Source organism: Protopterus annectens, chromosome 15.part0, assembly GCF_019279795.1.
Source record: "Protopterus annectens isolate FY-2018-M chromosome 15.part0, PAN1.0, whole genome shotgun sequence".
In the NCBI taxonomy this organism is placed as follows: Eukaryota; Metazoa; Chordata; order Ceratodontiformes; family Protopteridae; genus Protopterus; species Protopterus annectens.
In genome coordinates this window covers 253,454,356-253,475,260 of record NC_056749.1, presented here as the reverse complement: position 1 = coordinate 253,475,260, position 20,905 = coordinate 253,454,356, and positions in this window count along the sequence as shown.

Here is a 20,905-nt window from a genome sequence, read left to right as displayed (position 1 = left end):
CTTAAATGTCTCTTTCATAGGTTCATAGGTTGGTACTAGGCTATCGGCCCTAAGGCCTATGCAAGCCTAGCCATAACAATTCCCTGGAATTTTTTTCCCACAATATTTACTTCTCTGGGCCCCTGTCTAGCAGGGCAACTGACATGATCCCCTGGGTGAATTTTCTATCTCCCATCCAATCATCAAGGTTCCTTTTGAAGAGGGCCAGTTAGGTGCTCTGCTTGACATGTATGGGCAGTCTCTTCCAGAGTATGGGGAGTCTCTGGGTCAGGAACCTATCCCTCCAGCATGTTTTGTTCATTGTGATGATAAGGTTTAGATCCCTGGAGTGTGTGGCTCTGAGGGATTGGGGTTTCTTTAAGTGGAGCATGTCCAACAGCTCAGGGTTTGACATGGCCTTGTATGTTAAGCAGAGATCGCCTCTGAGTAGACGATATGCCACAGAGTATAGCTGGAGTTTTTTTAGACGGTCAGCATATAGCATCTGCTTTAGGCCTGTGATTCTTTTAGTGAGGTATTTCTGTGGCCTTTCCAGCTGTTGCAGATGTCTTGTGAGGCACATACCAAATGGGGCATTATACTCTATAATGGGTCTAATGAGGGATGAGTAAAGTGGGACAATGACCTCCTTTTTTCTGGATGAAAAGCCCTTAGTGATGAGGTGTGCCATGTAGAAGGATTTCCTGACTGTTGTGGCAATGTGGTTATCGAAAGTGAGACCACTGTCCACTTGTGTCCCTAAGTCTCTCATCACACTTTTGATGTTTAGTGTCCTGCCACCTATGTGGTAGTTCATGGGTACATGTTTTTTCCAAAGGGGATGACTATACATTTCTTGGCATTCAGCTTGAGCTCATGGCTCTGGCACCAGGCATCTGTTTCTGTCAGGCCCTTTGTAGAATATCCACATCATTTGGGGATTCAATAATGGCTCCCAGTTTGCAGTCATCTGCAAACTTTGTTAGCCAGAGTCCCTTAGTGTTGGCTTGTACTTCAGAGAAGTAGATGCCAAACAAGAGTGGTCCCAGGACTGAAACCTGAGGTACTCCACTTGTCACTTGTCTGGAGCTGGATTTGGAGTCGGCTACTTTTACAGTCTGGGTTCTGTCAGTAAGCCAGTTGGCAACCCATCGAGTGACGTAGGGATTTATGCCAAGTTTAGTAAGTTTATCTATGATTCCAGAGTGGGGGATGGTGTTGAAGGCCTTGGCGAGGTCCAGATAGGCTGTGTGGACCTCCTTATCCTCGTCCACAGCTCTGGAGACCGATTCAAAGAAGTCAATCAGATTCAGGAGACAAGATCGGCCCTTCACAAACCCAAACTGGGTGGGGTCCAGTGTCTGGAGGTTGCCAATGTCTTTGTTTATAAGTTCCATGATAATGCGTTCCATGCCCTTGCAGATCAGGCTTGTCAGACTGATGGGACGGTAGTTCCCGGGATCCAAGGTGGATCCTCCCTTGTGGATCGGGATAACTGTAGCTGTGCGCCACTCAGTGGGCATGAAGCCTGAGGTGAGGGTATGATTAAATATGACACTTAGGTGGGGTGCCAGTTCATTTTGTAGTTCATGTAGTACACAGCCTGGGATGTCATCTGGTCCCATGGATGCTGTATTCTTAGCTTTGGAGAGTGCTGTTTCTACCTGTGTGGCTGTGTCTTTTGGTATTGAGATGGGCCCTTTAGGGGGTGAGAGGGGAGTGAAGTTGGCACTAAATCGATCTGCCAGGATTTTGGCAATATCTTTGGGATCAGTATATTTAATGCCATTCTGTTGTAGCTCAGAGCAGATCTGAGCATTGCCATTTAGATTCTTGACATAACTATAGAACGCCTTGTGGTTGTCTTTGGAATCTTTGGCAATTTTATTTTCGTAACTAGCTTTTGAGGATTTTATGAGGGATCTCAGCTTCTTACTGAGGCTGGTGAGGGAGTTTTTTGCATCCTGGGATTTTCCTCTTTTCTGCAACAGTTTCTTCCTTCTGTTGTATAGTTTGCTTATAGCAGGGGACCACCAGATTGGCTTCCTTTTTTTGGAGAAGAGCATCTTGGTTCTATTTGGGATGGCATGATTCATGCACAAGTGGATGTGCTCATACAGTGCCTTAGTGTAGGATTCTGCAGTCGAACTTCCAGATCCCGTCTGCGTGGGTGTTGTGAAGTTTGTCACTTCTGACTTCAGTAGCATGAAGTTGGCTTTGGAAAAGTTTTTTAAGGAGGTTTCCTTACTGGGGGGTGGGGGTGGGATGTGGATGTCAAGGGGGATTTGCTTATGGTCAGACCTGACCAATGACTGGGTGACCACTGGTGTGGAGCATCTATCTCCCATGCTGGTAATGACCAGGTCTAGGATATTGGAGCCCCTGGTGGGACAATGGATTAGTTGATCCAGGGCATTGGAATTTATGAATTTAAGAACCGTTGGGAAAAGGAGTTGGTACCCGAGTAGTTTTCCCAATTAATGGCAGGGTAGTTGAAATCACCTAGTATTAGGGTGTTTGGTTGTATCTTAATATTTTCCAGTATGTTTAGGAAGGTGTAGTGAGAATCTTGGGATATGGTGGGGGATCTGTAGCAAGCTACAATTTGGATTGCAGTCTTACCTAGTGTTAGTTGCACCTGAAGAATTTCAGATGCATTGTGTTGGGCATCAAGCCTGAAGGTGTGAATATCCTTGGTGAATATGGACACTCCTCCACCTTTAGTGTTTCGGTCTTGGTTTTGTGGCCAAAAAGTGTGGTAAGAATTGTAGCCTGGTATTGCAGGGGTGCTCTCTGGAGCCTTGAACCAGGTCTCAGTCACTGCACAGATATTGATGTTCTCCATTTTTAGGAGTGCCTCGAGAGAGTGCATTTTGAGGTTTAGACTTCTAGCATTGAGTAGCATTACCCTCAGATTTTGCATGCTTGTATCTGTTACGGTGGTGGTTTTATCCTTTGATCCTTGCCTAAAAAAGGCACTATAGGGGTGGCAAGAGCTTTAGCCAGTAACCTGAATCCCAGGGGTGACAGGTGCAGACCATCTCTGGCAAAGCATCGTGGTTTGTTGATCATGTCTTCCCAGGCAGACAAATACTGGATCCCCTTTGAATTACACCAGAAGCTTAGCCAATTGTTGAAGTCAATCATTTTGTCCTTATACTGTGGTATCATTCTGGGCGAAGGCAGGATGCTACTCAGGGCTAGGGTCATACCTGCCTGGGTCACATGATCCAAGAGCTCTTCCATGTCTCTTTTTATGTAGTCCAGGGAGGTACGTCTCAAGTCATTTACTCCAGCATGGACAATGACAGATTCGTATTTGTACTTGTTGTGGAGTGACTTGAGTGCATGCATTATGTGGCGGATGCTGGCACCCGACAGGCAGCTGACTGTAATTTTCTCCTTGTTCAGCTTGGTGAGTGGGACATCAGTGTACCTGACTATAGAGTCACCTATGACTAAAGTGTTGGATACATTGTCTTGCCTTAGGGGCTGTTGTTGAGTGGCACACTGGTGTTGTGAGCTATGTGTCACTTTGGTTGTGACTGGTGTTTGTTTGCGTTTCGGCTTCGGAGGTCCTTGTTGCTTGGGCAGGTTAATGTTAAGGGCCTCCGCATATGTGGGTTTAGTGTTGCTATGTGTGGGAGTTGATGGTGTGGGTTTTGAAGGGCTATGAGTTGCTAGAGGTGTAATGCAGGTGTTAGCCTTCTCCTCTTGACTGTCTAGCACAGTCTTGACCGGAGAGAGCTTTGCTTCCAGTTTGGCTATGTAAGTGCATCTCTCGCAGGTTGTAGTGTTGGGTGGTAGGAGGAGAGGATTGTCTGTGTACATGAGGCAGTTGCCGCATTGCCCCAGTATGCCCAGATTCACCAGGTGGACAGGAGAAACCACCGGAAGCTGACCCTTGGACATGCCTGTTTAGGTGCTTTTTTGTAAGGTTTAAGAGCTGTTTTCCCTTTCCTTTGCAAGGTACTTTGCAATTGTAGGCTGTTTAGTGCCTATGATTAATTTCTCCTTATTGACAAGGAGAGCTGAGTGCTTGTATCAGTTGCTGTGCAAGGATCAATGCAATGTCTTAACCAAGTACCTGTGCAATACTAAAGTCTCATGCAAGTAAGTGTTCACTGCGAAAAGTGTTAAAATGTGTTTCTAATTATGTGCAGAATTAGTCTGTCTACCTGCATGCCTGTGATGTAATAGGTGTTATATCTGTAAATGTCTGTGAAAATAGTCTATATATTATCTCCACATTGAGTGCTGAGACACAGAATTTCATTCAGTTTTTGCACTTGTGTGATTTCTGAATGACAATAAAGTTTACTTGGACTTAAACTTTGACTTCTGACTTTTGAGTCATTTTTAAACAAAGTTCTTGCTAAGTTTCTGTTTTTGTGCATTTTCCTTCCTTGAAATGCAATCAATAGTTTTATACTAAAATAATGTTTATTTATGTATTTATTTATTTAACATTTGTTAACAAGGTAGGTTAACTGTTCCTTGTACCCTTTTCAGTCCTAAGCTGCACTATATGGCAAAATACAAAAAGTAACCCAAATAGCAGTGCAAATAATGAGTGAAAAGTGAGATTTAGCTTTATATATGATTAAGAAAGCTTTAGTTACATAGCCACATCTTCAGAAAAGAACCTATGACACCATGTATGCATTATTTCTAGTTTAAAAGACATTCAAATAAAAGTCTTGTAGAAAAAAATGATTTAATTTAGTAACATCAAGGAAATGTTAAGAACTAGGAGACTCAGTGGGGACTAAACGTAAAGCAGTCAATATGAAATTAAAAAAATGGGATGATATGATATCGGGGAAAGGCTGAAAAATTATAATGAAGCAAAAAAAGAACAGAGTCCATTTTCACTATCAGTCACTGGTGGAGAACGTAACAAAAACACAGTGGTGTAAAACGCAATTGAAAAATAGAATGAGGATAGTTTCACTGGTAGGGAAACAAAGGAGGAAAGGATATAAAGGGGATCTGAGGGAGCAACATTATGGAATTGTAATAGAAATGATGGGAAAAAGCTCCACAATAGAAATGTGGGATAAACATACTGAGACTGATTTTTAAATTGTGGAGTATGACCAGACAGGCAATCAAACTGAGAAAATTTTAAAGTTTCTCCTGGAAGTGCTTGCACTATAGCTGGATCCAGACCTAGGCAGTGGGCCCACTGGCCGAGGGAGTGGCACAAAGCTTATATTTCTTCTTTAAGGATGCATGCAGGGTGCAACCTTAATAGCATCTGTGCATGTTTAATGCGATGCACAGACTTTTAAACTTTAGAGCGGAGCATGATTAGATGTGCATGGTTCTGTTACTATTCCAGACTTTTAAAAGACATGAGCATCCAGCATTGCTTGTTGCAGTTCAAACATGAAACAAAGGTACTGTTGCCATGCATTGCCATTCTGGATGTTGTGTGTATGTGAGTGAAATGCCCCAGTTAGGAATGGCAGGTTTGTAACTTATTCAGGCTCAAACCCTGTACCTTCAATATAAGAACCTAGAGCTTGAATCCTTTTCATCAAATGCCAAACTGTCATCAGCAAGTGTATTTCAAGGACTGTTGAGTTTCAGTGCATTTTCAAAGTCTGTTGAGTTTCTGTTCATTTTCAAAGAAGGGAAGAGAAGTTTACTGTTGCTCATGCTGAGTCTGTTTTCAATGTGTAACTGTTTTGGTTAGCAAATTGATATCATCATTGTTTGTGCTATGAATTTTGAAAGCAGTTTTAGTAGCACAACAGGTAGTATACTTGATTTTCATGTATAAGGCTGTTGGTTCTACTCCCACACCATGTAGATGGAGTGCTGATATTGCAGTGTCCCCTTAATCAATTTTCTTTTTAAATGTAATATGGGCAGTGTATTCTTCAAGGGCAGCAGGCAATGAATTTGTATATGAAACATTAAAATATAAAGTTGTTTGCCAGCAGCAACCCCTTCATTAGTCATAAATCTTTTTAATGTGACATTGTTCAGATGACCTTTACTTATGCAGAAATTGTGTATATACTAACTGCTACTGGTGGATTGTAATGACAGAAGTTTGAGTGGTGTTTTGTGGTTGACGTTCTGTAATGGTAGTTTTGTCATTATTGGTTCATACATTTTATTTATTGTTTACTGGAAAAAATAAAAAAAACTGCAAATTTAAAACACACTCTAACAAGTGGCGCTGTATTATACAAGGAATATAATTTAATTAAATCAAGATGGTGCATCAAAGAACATATGCATGTATGCATTGTTCAAAAAAGGAGTGCAAGGAGCTATGGTTTGAAAACAGCCTGATGGCAAATTTAATCTGCCACTGGCCAGATACATCTTGAATGTGGGTTTCAACACGATTTCAATGAATGTGAGTTTCAAGTACAGAGAAGCTTATTGTTCATGCTAAGTCTGTCTTCATTGTGAGACAGTATTGTTTTGTTTAGCAAATGGCTATCAGTGTTTGTGCTATAAACTTTGAATCAAAAGTTTTAAGTATCTCCAGTCATTGTAGAAAAAAATAGCATGTACACTAACAGGTTTGCTCAGTCTTTATGGTAACTGGGGAGAAACAGCCAAGTCATAGGACACCAGAATGGCTGGGGGGTGGGGCTGATGTGGGGGAGCCCTTATCCATTACCCTGACTAGGGCCCCATTTGACCATGATCCAGCACTGGTCAGTCTTGCCATCTAAACCCTCCCCACCATGTGCAAATGAAGATGTCTGTGCCCTGCCCTTTGCACATGTCTTTGTGACTTTGTTGCATATAAGTCTGATGCACACAAGGCATAGATGATACCTGCTTATTCAAAAGACTGGATTTATCAATTTGTATTGCAGAGCTAAAATGGTTGCTTTCTTGTTCCTACTCATTTGTGAATGGATTATTTCTATATTTGTTGAACCAAATTGGATTTCAGTTAGTATTGTCAATATAGCAGTGGAAGCATCAGGTATGTCAGTCTTGCAACTTGTTATAGTTGTGCAAATGAGGGTATAATTTACCTGTTCTTTATTTTATAGACAGTGGTCAATTGAAATACCTGATGTACACTATTGTTTCTGATATGTAACTGTATGTTGCAAACATCTTAGAGAGGGGATATTACTGACTTAACTGTACAACTCAGACAAAGGCTCTGATTTGGGGTGTATGCATATTTCCATACGAGAGTACACAGTTATAAAACTTTTTTTTCTTTACAGGTTCCACAGTTACTTTTCATTACTACAGTTAACAATTGTGTCTTTGGGGGCTGTCACTGTCTGATGCTATCAGAACACAGCCATTACATGGCTAAAGATTGTACAGTCTGACCGGCATCAGTTTTCCTGTCTGTGTGTGTGTGGGGTATTACGTTAGGACCTATGCAATCATTGTGTATGCTATCCTTTGCCTCTTAGCCAGAGCAAGGACATACTGTGCACTCCTCTGTCTGCCAGCTCATTCTACAGCTGATGATTCTCCCACAGACTCCTCATCTGTACCTGCTGCTGGCACTGCCTGTGGTCCTTGAAACTGTGGTCCTGCCCCTTGCTGTTCTTTGTGAGTCTGTTTCCTGAGAATTGTATTGCAAAACATAGGATGGACTGTAAGTATTCCAGCACACATGCCCGGGTCATTCTGCAGTGCAACTCCTGATGTGTCTATAGTCTCTGGAATCTTGATTTAAGCAAACCAAACACACATTCTTTGATATTTCTAGTTTGAGAGTGGGCTTTATTGTATCCTTGCTCAGTGAGGTTGTTTGGGTTTCTCATGGGTGTCATGAGCGAGGGCTGCATTGCATAACCTGTTTCCCCTACTAGATGTCCTTGAGGAATGTCATCCCTAGCGAACCTGGTATACTGCTCACAAATGTGCCATATGTATGAGTCAAGAAAACTGCCTAGGTTACCTGCACAGATGTTGTAAATTATCCCTTGAGCATTACAGACAACCTGGCAATTTATAGAGTGGAAATCTTTTCTGTTGAGGTACCTTCTTCCCTCTTCCACAGATGGGGCTTTTATTTCTTTGTGAGTGCAATCTATGACCCCAAAACATCTGGAAAGTGTATCATTGCATAGAATTCCTGCATGGTTCTTCTTCTCTCCTGTAGTGTTGGTCGGAAACAGAAATAGTCCCTTGCATATAGTAACATTGCATTTAAAAAAAATGATTTCTTATTCTGGAGGCTGCTACCTGTGGCACCCTAAATTATCCTTTGCAGGTCTCTATAAAGTACCAGTAGTTAGCATATGTAATGCTAAGCATACCTTTGTTTCCACTAGCATAGGGTTCTCCACAATTTCCCTGTGGCCTGAGGTGAGGGTAGCAGGAGTTGTATATGTCCTGTAGTGTTTCCGTGTTCATCCTGTATCTGTCCACAATTTCTTTCATGCAGTCGATGATCAATTAAATGTGGTCTAAACACCCTTCTTCTTCTATTCCGAGATCTTCCAGTAGCAAGAGCAGCAGCCTGATTTAAGGCCTATTGTACATACAGCATAATAATAACAGCAGCAACCCGTAACATATTTTTGTAATAAGTGTAATTGTGTCCATATTACAAACAGTTTTGGTGTGCAGGGCAAACGCCTATACTGAGAGTACATGATTGCTTTATAGCTTATTGAATTGCTCTGCCATGTTGGATTAATTACTTAGCATGAACTTCAGTTCCTTATGCTTTCATTAGCATATTCTGCCTTTTTCTTTGTTTGGTGGCTCTACATGTCATTTAGAGCCACTTAATGAATATAAAATAGTGCACTATCATCACACCAGCAAAACTTTCTCTACACTGCATGTAGCTTTTAATGACTCTAGCCCTATATGTAATTTGTGAAAAATATATCCTAACACTTGTATAAGCTATGCTGTTTAACAGGAATGTAAGTTACCTACTATAAGTCAGAGAATCCTTGAACGTCACAAGATGGATCACAAACTGGCTCTCAGACAGATCCCACAAAGTAATAGTAGCGGGATCTATGTCCAAATCCAGACCAGTAACGAGCGGTGTGCCTCAGGGCTCTGTATTGGGGCCCCTCCTGTTTGGCATATACTTCTCTGAAGTACAGGCAAACACTGAAGGGCTGTGGCTGACCAAGTTTGCGGACGACTGCAAACTGGTTGCTATAATAGAGTCTCCGGCTGACATGGTTATCCTCCAGAAGGGCCTTAATGAGACTGATGCATGGTGTCAAAGCCATGGTCTCAAGCTAAATGCTAAAAAATGCGTAGTAATCCCCTTTGGAAAAAAAAGAGTACCCGCGAACTACCACATAGGAGGTAACCCCCTGAAATCTGAAGTAGTAATAAGGGATCTAGGGACCCAAGTAGATAGTCAGCTTTCCTTTGATAACCATTTTGCCAAGGTGGTTAGAAAATCCTTCTATGTGACCCATCTGATCAGGAAAGGGTTTGCATCAAGATCTAAGGATGTAATGGTGCCCCTGTACTCTTCCCTCATCAGACCCATTATTGAGTACAATGCACCAATTCGTATATACCTGGCTAGGCAGCTCCAGCAGCTGGAGAGACCACAGAGATACCTCACTAAGAGGATTACTGGCCTCAAACAGTTGCCCTATGCAGCACGATTGAAAAAAACTAAGGCTTTTCTCTGTTGCATACTGCCTTCTCAGAGGCGATCTCTGTCTAACATACAGAGCCATGTCCAACCCAGAACTGCTGAACATGCTCCATCTTAGCAAAACCAAATCCACTCGAGCTACATGCTCTAGGGATATAAACCTCAGCACAACAATGAATAGAACATGCTGCAGGGATAGATTCCCTTCGCAAAGACTTCCTTTGCTATGGAACAAGGTCCCGATCTACATAAGACAGAGCCCCTCACTATCACTCTTCAAGAGGAACCTTGACAAGTGGATGGGTAACACAAAGTTCACACCAGGGATCATACCAACAGCTCTACTAGATAAGGGTCAAGTGTACTAGCTGCTAGATCAAGGGACTAGGGAACTAACCAAAGGGGCGGTGAATACCGCACAATGTGGCTGGGTTAATATATGCCTTCGGGCAGATAGCCCAGTACCTACCTATGAACCTATGAACCTATTTCTACAATATGAACTCCATACTTTCTTATGTTACGGCATTCTAAGTCCTTTCTCACATCTTGCATTTTTGTTGCTTGCAAACATAGCGCTATTCGATATTCACTATCTTTTTTTGCAAAATGTAAGTATCAATTCCTGTAATAATTGAATCTCCAACTACAAGTATATCACTTCTTGCCAGATCAGAAGATTCTGCAGTGTCTAATTCAGTATAACTAATCATTCAGTTGTTAAAAGAAGCATGATCTTTATCACCATTAGTCTTATTAACCCCCCCTATTTTCATTGTTTACTACATTTGCAAGACTACAGTTCATCCAGCTGGCTTTGTATATCCACAGTTTGAGCCATGTTGTCAACTTTGGTCTTTCTCCTCTTTTATTCTTACAGTAATGTTCTTCAATCCTTCCCAGTTCAATTTTCATTTCTTCCTTTTCACCTCTCCCTTACATCTGTTTTCTATCTTCTCTTTTGAAAAAAAAACACTACCTTTTTTCTCTAGACTGAAGGTTTTCTGATAGAACAGTGTTATCATTCCCTGTAATCTGTAGGTTACAAAGGAAAGAAGTTCCCTTTTTAATATGCATTCCCTTTGTATTATAATCATTAATAAATTTATTTTTCTTCTTTCTTATTTGTTGTAAATGTCTTCCTATGTTTATTTTTTAATTTCTTGTACATGCTATAAATCTTCAGTTTTTTGAATATTTGAATACTGAATTCCAAAGGTGTCTTCAGTAATATCATGTTTAATAGGGACTGATTGATCTTTAGTGAAAATAGATGCTTCTTTTCCTAAATTTGTTCTACTTACACTTTGCCTAATATTATTTATCTCATCAGTCTAATGATTAAAATATGTAACAACAGTTATTTAAGTTGTACCATTTGCACAAATGCAATCATCACTTCTAATAATGGTAAGATAATCATCCAACTTTTGATATGAGGAATACAGGTCACCAGTGTTTTCAAGTGTTGCCTGTAAATGTACATAGCATTTACTACACTGCAAAAGATACTTGTGCTTTATCAAATCATTAATGGCATACTTGTTTAAGGAATCCATTTTCTTCTACAAATGAATACAAAATTCTGAAAGAAATGGATATCAAAAAATGTTAACACAAAATTCAAAGAGATTTTAAGTAAACTTCTATGAGAAAAATCACACAATGTACAACTAAATATTAAATTAAGTGCAGTATAGTTATCTCTCTGACCTACCATATCAATTCTGCTAGTCACAAAAAAGCTGTCTTTCCTTTCAATCACACACAGTATCTTCTGTCCCCTTACTCTTGCAGTCACACCATGTTATAAAAGTAAAGATCAGTATCACAAACCAACACAGGATTGTTTCAGATAAGCTCTGGATTGTCCTTGCTGAAGTCTGTATGAATTTCTATTGAACAAAGCCCCTTGTGGTGGCTAGAGTTTGCCTGTCTGAAAGCACTCCCTTTCTAACAGCAAACAGTGAAATCTAGACGTGAAACAATAAAATATAAATCAAAGTAACTCATCTTGTCTTCTAGCAATCCCTTTCTTACTATGAACAGTGAAAAACAGAGGCAAAACATGAAATACAACTCAAAATAAATCTTCTCTTGCCAGGCAATTTCAAAGTCAGTCAAAAAAACAATGCAGGATTATTTTAGATAAGCTTCACATATTCATGGAATGCGTACAGAAGCTGAAGCCACTCCATGGAATGCATATAGAAGTTTACCTCACTACATGGAATGCTTACAGAAGCTGATGTCACCACATGGAATGCTTACAGAAGCTAATGTCACTACATGGAATTCTCACAGAATCCAAAGTTACTGCATGGAATGCTTACAAAAGCTGATGTCACTACATGGAATGCTCATAGAATCTGAAGTTACTACATGGAGTGCTTACAGAAGCTGATGCCACTACATGGAATGTTTATAGAATCTGAAGTTAGTAAATGGAATGCTTACAGAAGCTGATGTCACTACATGGAATTTTTATAGAATCTAAAGTTAGTCCATGGAATGCTTACAGAAGTTGATGTCACTACATGGAATGCTTATAGAACCTAAAGTTAGTCCATGGAATGCTTACAGAAGCTGATGTCACTACATGGAATGCTTATAGAATCTAAAGTTAGTCCATGGAATGCTTACAGAAGCTGATGTCACTACATGGAATGATCATGGAATCTGAAGTTACTACATCGAATGCTTATATAATTTAAAGTCACTGCATAGAGTGCTTATAGAACCCGAAATCAGATAGCTTTTGTTACCTAATAAAATCAGAATCTGAGACACCAAGCACTCAGATGCCATGTGTAAATATTCTGTATAAGCCTCATGCAAAAATATATCATAGATGCCAATCTATACCATACTCATAACTTTTACCCCATAAATTATAGAAAAGTTTCATTCATAATTTTTGGTTTGACATGTGCATAGCAAAGTGCTCTTTCCACTTCTTCCTGTGTGAATGATTGTATGTGATATAATTCATAGGAGGGCAGTTTGGTACAATGAGTAGCATTGTTGCCTTACAGTACAAGGTTCACCAGTTCAGTTTTTGGCTGTGATGCCCACAGAGCAGAATCTGGAAGTCATACATGTGTTCTTTTAGGTTTCTCTGAAACCATATACTGTACTGTATCCTTTACTGCTGAGAGTTGCATACTTTTATACAGCAGCTGGACCTGGAGGACTAATGTCTATGCTATCTATATCGCCCAAGTCATCACTCAAAAGGTTTTCTCAAACTATCTAATTTACCTAATAATAAGCAAACAAATTAATGCACAATTAATAACATTGCTACATTAATTCTTTGTAGGGTAAACTAGTCATGTATGTCTTATCATTCATATTCAGAATTATGAGTGATAACAAATCACCGTACCTTGTTAACTGACCATCAAAATTTTATCTCAGGGCATTCAGGAATTTTTGTACTATGGCATGTTGTTGTACAGTGTGTCAAAGTGGACACTGCTGATGATATTAACATACACATGTTATTCATGCATACTTTGTTGGTAAACAAAAATATACATACTTGCTAGTTGACAGCAGGCAGCAGTTGTCAGAACAGAATTTCTGGCTCATATACACACACACACAAGCATTATTAAAATGTATTGTGTTGCAACTGTAAGACAAGTATTTGTCTTGTTTATGGCAATGGAGAAACATGCAATAATTGCCTGAATATTACAGCCCATGTATTGGACTCCAAGAAGCAGAATGCTGTCACTCCTCAGTTCCTCAGGGAAATACAATTAAGCATTTACTCATCTGTCCAACAAAAACATGTGATCAGTGTATATATCCATATCTATATTTATATCATTATGTATATTTATTTACATCATATACAATTTAGCAGACACCGTTATTAATATTCTAATTCATTATAAGTGGAACATATTAAAATCAGTGCCAGTAGATGCTGCTGTCTCACACATCAATGAAACTTTTTTAAATATTCTTGACAGCTGCACCCCTAATGAATAAAAATAGTAAAATTAAACCCTCCACCATGGCTAAATAAAGAAACTAAAAATATTATGCTTCAAAGAATAAAAGCCTGGCAAAAATGACAGAAAGGCAGAACACATAATACATTTCCTACATTAGCATATTGTTTTTGTATATGTATTTTTATACTATGAATGTTCACTTGGATTGAAAAATGTATCTAATAAACCTTCTGTGGAGCTTTTCTCCCCGGGCCTCCACTGAAAATGGGCTCCCCAGCCCAGTGGACCTCCCCGGTCACCAAACTGAATAAATAAATAAATAAATAAATTATGGATCACAGAAACCGTGCTAAATACTGCATTAAAATAGATAAATAATTCTAGTTTACCAAATTCCAGTATAAAGACCAAAAAATCCAAGACATTTTTGGTCATCACTAAAAAAACCTATATATCCTAGCCAAACCACCAGACTCTCTCCTTTTACTTCTAACACCACTGACTCAAAACTATCTGAGTTCAACTCTTGACTTTTACACACAGTACAATCCCTGATTAATAATAATAACAATGCACCAGGTCTATATTATGTTATTGAAAACTGAACTCAGCGAACGCCTGTTCGCCAACCAATAAACAGCGAACTGTCATTTCTGTGAACGACCACTACAGTGAGTTTTTTCCTAGGGGACAAAATCACTTGGCCATCATCGGGAATTTACCCTTTTCCCCACTGTAGTGTGATCTTGAAATTTATTTATTTTGTTAGGGGAGGTGTGAGGGTACAGCCCTCCACTTTGACAGGTTTTGAATACTCTCTCATTTCTGGTTGGCCAAGCAATTTTTAAACTGATCCATATCAGAGAGATAAGTGCCATCCAGTTGAAAAAATCCTATATAATAGCATTCTACAAAGGTAGCATACCAGCAAACTCTTTCAGCTATAGACGTATTGCCATCCTATACCCACTGCCAGAAGTACTAGAAAAATGCATGTGCTTGCAACTCATGCAGTAAATTAACTCTAATTGATTCTCCAAATCCCAGCACCGTTTTAGACCTCATCATGGTACTTCATTTCCACTGCTCTCTTCAGCTTCACCAACATCCTAGATCAACATAAGAATGATGACAATTTGGTGTCTTCACTGTTCTTAGATTTAACAAAAGCATTTAACACCAAATCCTGTTAGCATCTTCTTATTGAATTCTCTTCCCTTGGCCTTACTCAGCCGTCTGTCTCATGGTTCCACAGCTATCTGACTGAAAGGTAATTAGCAGTTGAATGAAAACAAAATTTCTCTCTCCTTCCTACCAGTCACTGTTGTATCTCACAAACATTAATATTAGGCCCTGTCTTATTCAACTTTTTGATGAGTAAACTACATACTGATAGCCACCTTGCTAGCATAGTTCAATGTGTTGATGACTCAACCCTTATAGGTTCAGCCTCATCTCTGCCAATACTTCAGGACATCACCACAAGTTCTTCTACTGCTACTGCAACTTGGATAAAAGATACAAACCTACTTTTAAATCCTAAAAAAAAAAAAAAACCTTAAGCTCTTTACATCTAAGCAATACAAAAACAAAACACAATCTTCTGAAATAACGTCATCCAACAGCACAAAAACTGCAACCCAAACAAAACTTCTAGGTGTTCTTATTGACAATAGTCTCAGATTTGGCTAACGTATTGGAAGCCAACACAAATAAACCCTGACAGACAATGCAAGACAAACACTAGCATCTGCCTACCTTCTTTCATCCTTGCTGTATGACTCCTCTATTCTTACAAGCCTGACTACTACACTTACTGGTAAATTCTCCACCTGTTACAATAAAGTAGCCATACTTGCTGCCAGACTTACATATAGGACTGATTACTGCAGAGCACAAAAACAACTAAACTGGCCTGAGTTGTCAAACGATTTAACATTAAGGCCAGCTTCGAGAGAAAAATTGCACAGGACACTAAGGATAATCACAAGGCTTTCTTTAGTTATGTTAGGAACCTGGGTGGGAATTCCCAGATATGCTCAGAATTGGTCCAAAATTACAAAAAATACACCGAACCCACAGACATTGCCAACATCCTAGCTGATAGGTTCAGTGCAAATGTCTCCCCTCCTCCCCACCAAAAGGGCAAATATCTATCCCAGCAGAGTGCTGCCCCCCTGACATCTCAGATGCTCAGGTAAGAGCCGCCCTCTCCAAAGCAAAAAACACAGCATCAATGGGACCAGACGGTGTCCCAGGCTGCGTCCTACATGAACTCCAAGAAGAGCTAAACCCAAACATAAAACTACTGTTCAGTCTCAGCCTTACCACAGGATATGTACCCAAAGAGTGGCGTACAGCAACAGTGGTCCCTCTCCACAAAGGTGGTGCCTCAACGGATCCTGGAAACTATCGCCCCATAAGCCTGACTGGCTTGGTCTGCAAAGCTATGGAAAGGATCATCATGGACCTCATAAAAAAAGATATTGGGGACCTACAGACACTGGATCCTACCCAGTTCGGCTTTGTTAAGGGCGGATCCTGCCTCTTAAACCTGGTCGATTTCTTTGAAACAGTTACCAAGGCCATTGACGAGGGGAAGGTGGTCCACACAGACTACCTGGACCTCGCAAAAGCCTTCGATACAATACCCCACTCGGGCATTATAGATAAGCTCACCAGCTTAAATATAAACCCCTATGTCACTAGATGGGTTGCAAACTGGCTCAAGGACAGAACCCACATGGTTAGAATTGCTGGAGCCATGTCAGACTCCAAACCAGTTACCAGTTGCGTCCCACAAGGCTCTGTCCTGGGACCTCTCCTGTTCGGTATATATTTCTCAGAGGTACAGGCCAACATGGAAGGACTGTGGCTGACCAAGTTCGCAGATGACTGCAAACTGGGCGCTATAATCGACTCTCCAGCCGACACAAGCATCCTCCAAAAGGGCCTCATAGAAACAGACAACTGGTGCCAGAGCCATGGCCTCAAGCTAAATGCCAAGAAGTGTATAGTCATCCCCTTTGGCAAAAACAAAGTGCCCACAAATTACCACATAGGTGGTAATCCATCCGGAAGAAGTAATTAGGGACCTGGGGACACAAGTTGATAGCAATCTCTCATTTGACAACCACGTGGCCAAAGTGGTTAGAAAAACATTTTATATAGCCCACCTAATCATGAAGGGATTCACATCTAGATCAGGGGAGGTCATCGTGCCTCTTTACTCATCCCTCATCAGGCCCATAATTGAGTACAATGCCCTTTTGGGATGTACCTTACCAGACACCTGCAGCAACTGGAAAGACCCCAAAAGTACCTCACCAAGAGGATCAAAGGGCTCAAACAGATGCCATATGCTGCCCGGTTAAAGAAACTCCAGCTCTACTCAGTGGCATACCGTCTGCTCAGAGGCGATCTGTGCCTGACATGTAAAGCCATGTCCAACCCGGAATTAATGGACATGCTGCACCTCAGAAAATCCAAATCCCATCGAGCTACGTGCTCGAGAGACTTGAACCTCAGCATTGAAATAAATAGGACATGCTGGAGGGATAGATTCATAACCCAGAGGCTCCCTTCACTCTGGAATAAAATCCCAGTCCAGGTTAGGCAGGGTCCCTCATTGACTCTCTTCAAGAGGAATCTTGATGAGTGGATGGGAGATAGTAGGTTTACCCCGGGTATCACTTCTGTGTCACAGTTAGACAGAGGCACAGTATACTAACCTCGAAAAAGGGCATAACAAAATTAATTTAAAATGGGTGGCGAAAGCCAAACACACTCTGGCTAGGCTTATAAATGCCCTAGGGCAGATAGCCTAGTATGAACCTATGAACCTATACTCGCAGCTCATTATCAAAACAGTAGCTAGGTTTGTGCATCTGCCTGGGTCCCATAAGGTGTCAGGCAGAACATCTGGCAGATCTGTTTTTTTTTTGTACAACTGCTTTTCATGCAAATACAAGGGCAGGAGCAGCGAGGGAGGGATTTAGTACTTTGCCCTCATCCTTAGAAGGGAAGGAGTGCCCAGTCAGAGAACAAACCTTCTTTGTACTCCATAACCTGGAGTTGAGGGTACCAGATTGGAAAGGTGCAACAGGTGCCAAATGAACCATTTATAGCTCTGCTTTCTACTGCACACAAACATATACATGACCAGAAAACATGTCCTGCACTAGAAAATACCCTGCAGCACTACTTCTCAGGAAGAAGTCTTCACTCAGCCAATAAAATGTCAGTAATCACAACACAATCTAATGACTCAGCAGGTTAATCACTATACTGTCATTACATATATGAACACCAAAACCCAGTGCCAACATAGTAAAACAGACCATGAAACTTCCCACCTTCATGCCGTTTCTGAAACAACTAAGCCAACGTGATCATGCACATGCTCCTCACATGGGTAACTCCATTTTCCATTATCAGCTTATACTCACTATTCCTTTATAACATCTATCCCCCTTTTACACAAGAAACCTTTCTAACACTCTTTATGTCACCTTCCTATCTTAATCCCCTCTTAATATTTCAGTTTCATTCTGACCTTCTCACTTTACCTACCACCTTCAAATACTTTGTAGCACTCTTTTGTAGCCAGCTTCTGTGTCAGTCTACCCTAGTATTTTTGGTCCCACTATCCCTGACTCATACGCCTCTGTCCCACTTTTAGCTTTAACTACTATCTACCTATTGACTAGAATTTCAAACTCCTTACCTTATTCCTAATATCTTCACTATAACCCTTGTTACTCATGTCTTGAAAGTTATTCCTAAGATCTGCTCGTCACATGTATTGCACATGAACTGTTTAGCCAAACCAGCACCCCAAAGTAAATTGAGCATGCACCAGTAGAATAAAGCCCGGCCACTTAAGTATATTTGAGCAGCTGGACTTTTCTATCAGCATATGCTTACAGAACAATAAATATGACATAAATCAGGTACATTCTACAAAAATAAATAATCAGAAACATACCTGCTTTTCCTTGAATTTAGACAGTCCTTCATAAAAATCACAGTAAAAAAAAAAAAAAAAAAAAACAGGAATGGAGACTCTCAGTTTTCCATTGTTTTCCCTACACTACACTGATGTACTGTGCAAGCGTGGAACATAAGTCCCATAGGCATATGCAGTACATCAGAAAAGTTGGGAGAATGTGTAGGAACACTAAAGTACTATTATACAAAGACATTATTTATGAAATATAAGCAATTTCTTTCTTAAATAATGTTATTGCATAATAACGATTACCTACAACTGGGTGTGAGTAATGCTGCTTTTACCCATTGTTTTTTTCGATTACTCTGGCTTTGCCGTCATGATAAAATCATGCCAACCATGGGTAAAGCCAGCATGTCATGGGTTATTGCTTAGTTTAATACCATGCGTAATGTCACTATGCAAGAAATAGCTAATTTACCTTTGTATAGTGTCACTACAGAAAAATTACCTCTTTGTGTGTAGATAGCTTCAAAACTATGTATGTAAATTTATTTTCGAAAAAAATGTTTTGTCATGAGTATCTTAAATGTATCTCCTGAAGCTTTTCTCCCTGGGCCTCTACTGAAAATGGGGTTTGCCCGATCTGACTTTCCCACTCTATAAAGGCAAATAAATATATCTATATGTAAATGAATCGATTTTCAAAAATTGGCACTGAAACTTACTTTGCTGATTTTGTTTTATTTTACGTCATTTTATTATTTTTTGATAGTAAATATGCCAATAATAAAACACAATGACAAAACATATTCAACTTCTGAAAAAAGGTGAACCAAAAATAAAATAAATAAAAGCTGTTTTACGAGGAGGACAAATATTTCCTGCACTCACAGTGGGGTAATATCCCGCCCTCCCCAGCTGCTTATATATTCCCAGTCTGAGATTGCACAAGAGTGTAGAAAATGGAAAAGTTCTCAAACACCACTATACACTGATCTTGCATTAACTCGGTTTCCTCAAGGTTAATTTTTCAATGAATTGTTAATCAACCAAAACAGCCAGCTAATTCTCATTTAACCAATTTGAAAAAAGTGAACAGCAGCCATTTATATCTATAGCTGTATACATTTATATCTATATCTATAACTACATCTAAATCTATATGTATCTCTTTCTCACTCTCGCCACTCTCTCTCTTTTAGATAGACAGATAAATAGATAGATAGATAGATAGATAGATAGATAGATAGATAGATAGATAGATATCTCTAAGATATATAGATAGCTATCACTACATGAACCTGTGCTTTTCTTTACATCTATATATCTATATGTATTAAGATATATATATATATATATATATATATATATATATATATATATATATATATATATATATATATATATATTAGATATGGGTCTACCTCAACCCACTGAAATTATATTTCTCCAAAGCATAATTTCGTGAACCCTTTTTTCAAAAGGTGAGTTTATCCAAAAATGCACTTTTGTAAAAAAAATGAGTCAACAAAAAGCAACAGAGTTTGTTGTTGTAGATTGAGGCACAGTGGGGATAAGAGAGTATTCCCTTTTCCCTACTGTAGTACAATCTTGGAGTTAGAATATATAAGTAGCAGTGGTATGGGTGGGTCACAGCCCCCCCACATAGGGTTTCAGGGGGGATTGCTACCTTGCAGAAATGTGTTTAGTGTTGATATTTTTTTTTAATTTCCTTTTCGTTGACTCAGTTTTTCAAGGAAGTGCATTTTCGATAAATGTACTTTTGCAAAAACGTAATTTTGGTGGGTCTAGGTAGACCCGTATATATATATATATATATATATATATATATATATATATATATATATATATATATATATATATATATATATCTATATATATATATATATATATATGTATATATATATATGTGTGTGTGTGTATGTGTATATATATATATATATATATATATATATATATATACATATATATATATATATATATGTGTGTGTGTGTGTGTGTGTGTGTGTGCGTGTGTCTGTGTTAGTGTATGTGCAAATGTACAGTATAGACCACCACAAATAGCCTGGGATCCAATAAGCATTTTTGTCCATGCAGGAACAGTGTAGCCGCTTTTGCACAGAATATGTCCAACAAGCGCTCTAGTAAACTACTGTTCTGACGTGCACGAGCCTGCTTACACTATTCCTGAATGGTCAGGTCGTATTGCATAATGCTAATTACCTCATTTGCTGGTGAAACCCATGCAAATGAGGTAAATTAGCAATTCAGAAAGCAGGCAGCCATACGTGCAAGAATAGTGTTAGTTGCAGAAATGTATTTAGCTACTAGCTGAATACATTTCTGCAAAAATTAAAATGGAGGCATGACAGCTCAAATAAAAGCATGTATTAT